The following is a 6,725-nucleotide window of genomic DNA, read 5'->3' on the forward strand; positions in this document are numbered from 1 at the left end:
AAACTGGATGGCACCATGCAAAAGAATAAAATTAGATCACTTTCTTGTACCATACACAAAAATAAATAAAAGTAGATGAAAGACCTAAATCTAAGACAGGAAACTATCACAATCCTAGAGAAGAACACAGCAGCAATCTCTTTGACCTCAGAACAATTTCTTATTAAACACATCTACAAAGGCAATGGAAACAAAAGCAAACATAAATTATTGAGACTTCATCAAGATAAAAAAAACTTCTGCACAGAGAAGGAAACAATCAACAAAACTAAAAGGCAGCCTATGGAATGAGAGAACATATTTGTAAATGACATATCTGATAAATAACTTCTCAAACTCAACACCCAAGAAAAAAATAACCCAGGTAAGAAATGGGCAGAAGACATGAATAGACACTTTTCCAAAGAACATATTCAGCTGACTAACAGACACATGAAAAGATGCTCAAAGTCACTCGTCATGAGGGAAATACAAATCAAAACCATGGTGAGATTCCACCTCACACCTGTCAGAATGGGTAACATTAACAACTCAGGAAAGAACTGATGTTGAAGATTCAGAGAAAAGGAAACCCTCCTGCACCGTTGGTAGGAATGCAAACTGGTGCCACCACTTTGGAAAACAGCATGGAATTTCCTCAAAATACTACAGATAGAACTACCTTAAGATCCAGCAACTTCCCTATTTGGTACTTACCCAAAGGATACAAAAACACACATTTGAAGGGATACATGCCTCCCAATATTCATAGCAACATTATCAACAATAGACAAACTATGGAGAGAACTCAGAGGTCCATCCACTGATAAGTGGATAAAGATGTGGTGTGTGTGTGCCTGAGTGTGTGTGTGTGTGTGTGTGTGTGTGTGTGTACTATTTATTCAGCTGTGAAAAGAATGAAATATTGCCATTTGAAATGCCATGCTTAGTTGGCATTTAGTTGATAAGTCCCAACTAAGTTGGAATTTAAGAAACAAAACAGGTGTACATGGTGGAACAGGGGAAGAGAGGCAAACCAGAAAACAGGCTCCTAACTATTGAGAACAATCGGAGGGTTGCTCGAGTAGAGTGATCAGGGAATAGGCTAAACGGATGACGAATAATAAAGAAGGACTTGTGATGACCACTGGGCGTTGTACGTAAGTTAAGAATCACTGAATTCTACTCCTAGAACCAATATTGCACTGTATGTTAACTAAGTAATATTTAAAAAATAAAGTATCCTATCAAAAAAATCATTCTGTAAATTTATCCAAAAAGAGTTTTCACACAATTGTATTTCAAATATGTTCAAAATGAGCATAATTATGTTTAATCAAATTCAACATAATGTAATATTCAGCCTATAATCACAATTAGGAACTTTCAGTTCCATATATATATGCATATATATATAGGTATATAAAAATAATTATGTCTTGCTTTAAGAGAAACCATTTCTTAAGATATTCTGATGTTTATATTTTCTGATACTATATTTTCCTGAAACCGCTAATCATATTGGGCAGTATTTATTGTGACACTGTGTTCTTCAAATATTTATGAATAAATTTTAATTTTAAGAAGCTGCATTTTCTAATTGCAATCCATTTTGACATAATTAAATATATCCTTCAAGCTGGAGAATCAGTCCCAAATGTATCCATTTATTTATTTGGCAAATCTATTCAAGTACTTCACTGGGAATCATAACTGTGTTTTAGGGGAAAAAACCTAAATCCTCAATTTCTTAAATACCAATGACTCACCAATATGGCACTCCTGGCAATAATTCTTTAAGTTTATATTTAAATTCCCTGAGATAACATACAGTTAACCCCTGTAAGTGCACTCCTTAATCCCCATCACCGGTTTCACCCATCCCCCCCCTCCACCCCATCCCCTCTCGTAACTATCAGTTTGTCTCTACAGTTAAGCACATGTTTCTTGGTTTGCCTCTTTTTTCCCCTTTGCTCCTTTGTCTTATTTCTTGAAGTCCACATATGCTTAACTGACTGAGCCTCCCACCCCTCTGTGTTTCTATTTATATAAAGGTTAAACGCAGACAGAACTAATCTGTAATATCAGATGTTAACAGGCAAAGACCTTCTGTTTGGAGGCACACACAAACCACTAATATAGGCAAAAGAATTAGTAGCCTTACTTCCAGGGGAGGAAGATTTCATTTGAAGTGGAGGGCAAAACCCAAGGCATCGCCGCCGGTATGAATAGCAAACACATTAGAAAAGGAAAAGAAAAAACGTGTAGTTCTTCCACGGAGTCATGATCCCAAGTGGGCAAGGAACCTGTCACCCACAAATAGAAGGCAAGATAAGTCCCTCTCATATGCTTTGCTGAGAAGCTCTGCATGATTGCAGGAAAGACCAGGGAGAAAGCCTGATGTAAAAGCCATGGGGCACCTGGGCGGCTCAGTCAGAAAACCGGACAACTGGATAACCGTCTGACTTCAACTTGGGTCATGATCTCACTACTCGGGTGTTCTAGCCCCCTGCCGAGGTCTGTGCTGACAGCTCAGAGCCTGGAGCCTGTGTCCCTCTCTTACTCTGCCTCTTCCCCCTGCTCATGCTCTGTCCCTCTTGCTCAAGAATAAAAATTTAAAAATTAAAAAAAAGGAAAACCCAAGAGACACCTAAGTATAGGCTGAATTCTCAATATACTGTCCAAACCACTCAGATTTAAGAGCAGAGGGTAGCAACCTTGTGGCCTCAAGGAGTTTAGACATAAATGCTATCCAAATAATTGGCTGAACCCAATAACATGCACACACAGGGACTAAGCATTTAAAGGATAAAGCATCAGCAACCACACACCAAGAAGGAGACCGGCTGCATCAATTAAGTACTGAAAATACGGTAAAGAAAATTCAGGAAAATACAGAGTGCAGAATTGCCATAATATATCACTACCATGTATCACTTTTAACAAAAATTAAAAGGCTTACAGAAAAAGTGAGATCCATACTGACGAAGTCTCAATGAGAAATAAAAACTCTCCACCTCCAATAATAGGAACAAGATGAATTAGCTACAACATCATGCTTACTCTAACCCTATCAAAGAGCTGGTGTTGCAAAGTAACCTCAAAATCCAATAGGAAATTTCCCTGATGGACACACGTTTTCTATTCCGGCAGAGTGGAGAGAGGAAGGAAACATAACAGATGCAGAAAACATGCCCAGATTCTCAATGAATTTGCAAAGGTCGCATATGAGCTCCCGGATCCTTGGGCGCCCCAGTTACAAGAGAATTTGCACCCACCTGCCAATCCTCCTTCACAGGCTTTGCTAAAGCTCCAGAAATGGTGAGAAGAAGAAAAATGAGAAAGACCTCCTGGAAGGCACAGGTGCACCAGGCATGAGACGGTCTGAGAGTGTAACAGGAAAGCCAAGCAAATTTTTACAACCAGAGTATGATAATCCAAGGGAGAGAAAGGTCCCTGAGAATGAAGGGACAACTCCTTCTGTATGTCATCTGAGGGAAGAGCGAGGATTCCAAATGCTCCGTTCTCCAGGTCTTTCTTACACTGGGTGAGGCACCGGCCATCTGCAATGAGAAGAGCCTCCCAGGATGTGAAGTTGAACCGACTACTATTTGCACAGGTCCCTTTTGAACCAGGGACATTCTAGGAAGGGTCTTCACTCACCTGTCCTCCCGTCCACCCTCCCACCAGAGAGCTCAAACATCTCATATATGTTAAGTTGGTAAATGGTCTTTTATTTTTTTCTTCATTTACTTGGAGAGAGACAGAGACTGCATAAGTGGGGAAGGAGCAGAGATGGGGTGAGAGAGAATCCCAAGCAGGCTCCCTGCTGCCAGCACAGAGCCCAAGATGGGGCTCAAACCCATAAACGTGAGATCATGACCTGAGCCAAAACCAAGAGTCTGACATTTAACCGACTCTGCCACCCAGGTGGCCTGATAAACAGTGTTTATGGCATGTTATGATCCGTTTAGAAAAGGAAGCTCTGCTTTGGGCATCATCTTCAAGTGTCAGTGAGGGTTCAAATCTACTCAAGTGGTCGGCAACTCATATGAAATAAAAGCTTCTTTCCCTGCTATGATCCTGTCTTTTCTCCAGTCACCTGTCACCACCAACTTCACACCGCTGAAGGCTCTCCTCCTGTGAGAAGACTATCCTTCCACTACTATCTCTGCTAGTGTGAAGACTAATACATTTTTATTTCTTACATTCGGTGTTTGTCGTGTCATTAGCACAGCCACTCAGTAAGTCCCCAGATTATTGGACGAAAGCAGGTTTGGGGAGCTCACTTTGGGGCAACCAAAACATCGCCTACCACTAGAGAAGGGGTAGAACTGGGAGGGACACCCCTAAGGTGAAGGCCCACAGGACAAGTTAAAGTGAAAAAAACAGGACAGAAAATATGAGACCAAACTTCCAGCCCTCAGCTTCTCCTTAACGTGTGCCAGTGGCTGGAATTGAGGTTGATAAAAGGAAGCTTATGGTCCCACCCTCCAAAATCCACTGACCTATGTACACTGCAACTAATTAAAGCAGCAAAAAAATCTAGACCCACTAAATTACAGCATATTGACTCAAATCCCCACTCTAATGGCCTAAAAGAAGAATAAACAGGCTCTTTTGGGAGAATAAGTACTATTTACCTCTCCCATACCATTTTTTAAAAATTAATGTTTATTTATTTTTGTGAGAGACAAAGACAGAGCTCAAGGTGGAAGGGGCAGAGAGAGAGGGAGACACAGAATCCGAAGCAGGCTCCAGGCTCTGAGCTGTCAGCACAGAGCCCGACGCGGGGCTCAAATTCATGAACTTGGAGACTATTACCTGAGCTGAAGGTGGACACTTAACTGACATGGGGTTTTTTTTTTCCACATGCAATGTGCAATATGCAATGAAGAAGTGTAAGACATGAAACAAGTAAGAAAATGACACCTACTGTTGAGTAAGGAGTCAATACAAGCAGGCTCAGGTGATCCATTTTAGACCAGAACTTCCAAATAACTAGTGGAAAAGCTGGATGACCTATGCAAATCGCTGGGAGATTTACTCGGCATTGAAATCATTAAAAAAAAAAAAGAGCCAGATATGAAATCATGGTCCCTAGTGATAAAGAATTCATTCAATGGGCATATAATTGTGTTAGCTATAAAAGAGAAAAGCAGTGAACTTGAAGGACAGAGCAAGAGACTTTATCTAAACCGAACGATAATGGAGGGAAAGAGTCCTAAAGATGAGAAAGAGTGTCCAAGCTCTGCAAGATAACACCAGTCTAACAAGGGGTAATGAAGCACCAGAAAAGAAAATGGCAGAAGAAATAAGATATCCAAGTAACTCACAGTTCTTCAAACAGGAAAAATGCAAAACACACACACACACACACACACAATGTACCTAGCACAGCATAATCAACATCCAAAAACAAGTAAAAACTGTGAGATCATCCAGAAAGAGAAAGAAAACCATATTCGAGTTGAAAGAAATACATTACCTACAGTGTATCAATCTTCAGTACTGTGTCTGAGTCAAGACCACAGAAGTAAACCCCTGAAATACTGAAAGAAACAAAGTACCTATCCTCAAGAATTCTTACAATTTGTCATCAAAAATGAAGGCATTGGAAATAAAATAAATGCATTAAATAAAGACATTTCACAGCTGAAAAATGCTTGCAGTACAAGAGGGAGGACTTTTTTATGCTTCTGGAGGGAAAGAACACCATTTAGAAAGCAAGTTTTATGGTAACAAATGAAAAACAGTGGAATGAGTAACATACTGATAAATATAAAAGACTTTAAAGGAAATCTCTTTAAATGTTACGGACTTTTAAAAATAAACACACCAATGTAATATTGAGCCTAGAGCTTACGTAGAAATAATTCTATGACAGGAACAATACAAAGGGGGGGGTGATACTTGAAGCACTAACGTCAACCAACTTGACCTATTTGCCATTAAGAGAACACTAGCCCCAACATGAGAATGTATATTCTCTTCTAGTATACATGGAATATTCAAGGACTTTTTAGTTTTTAAGCTTCTAACCAGATGTTCTCAATTCTTCTCTTTAAAGTATTCTTAGTTTAAACACTGCTAAGTGTACAGTATTCTCAGGTTCTAGCAACATAGGATATTTTCCTTTAGAATTTCTCAACATCCTTATGCGCAGATGCATTAATGTAATACTGACACATTTTGGAGCATTTACCATTTTGAAACTCTTATACATTCTTCCTAGAAGTAATTACAAAGGGTCATAGGAACACCTACACACACACAATCACAGAAACATACGCCTTGATCTCAGTGAATTAGAACAGAAATCCACTCTACCAGACACACAAATAGCTGAGGACATGGCCTGGGAAATCCTTAGACATTTTTTCCAAAGCTCCCGTGTTCCTCCCCATTCTCCAGGCCTCCCCATCAAGAACTCAGAAGGAACGGGGGATTAATTACATGTGACAGGGAAATCTTCTCTCCTCCTGTTTTTTCCCTTTGGCTAATGTCTCATGGTTCTCTTTGAGGACGCTGCTGAAATCATCAATGTTCGACCCTCTGGTCTTTGGTTTGAAGGTTTGTCAATCCTGGGTCTGAGAAGGAGAATGTTATTTTTTCAAGTCCAGAACTTTTCATGTTTACAAACAAAATTGCTAGAATCCTGTGCTGTAGAATAACATCAAGCAGATATGTTGTTTTCAAATAATTGACAACTTTTGTTCTCAAGATGCAAGTACATGTTATTTTTT

The sequence above is a fragment of the Suricata suricatta genome, chromosome 6, assembly GCF_006229205.1.
Source record: "Suricata suricatta isolate VVHF042 chromosome 6, meerkat_22Aug2017_6uvM2_HiC, whole genome shotgun sequence".
NCBI lineage: Eukaryota > Metazoa > Chordata > Mammalia > Carnivora > Herpestidae > Suricata > Suricata suricatta.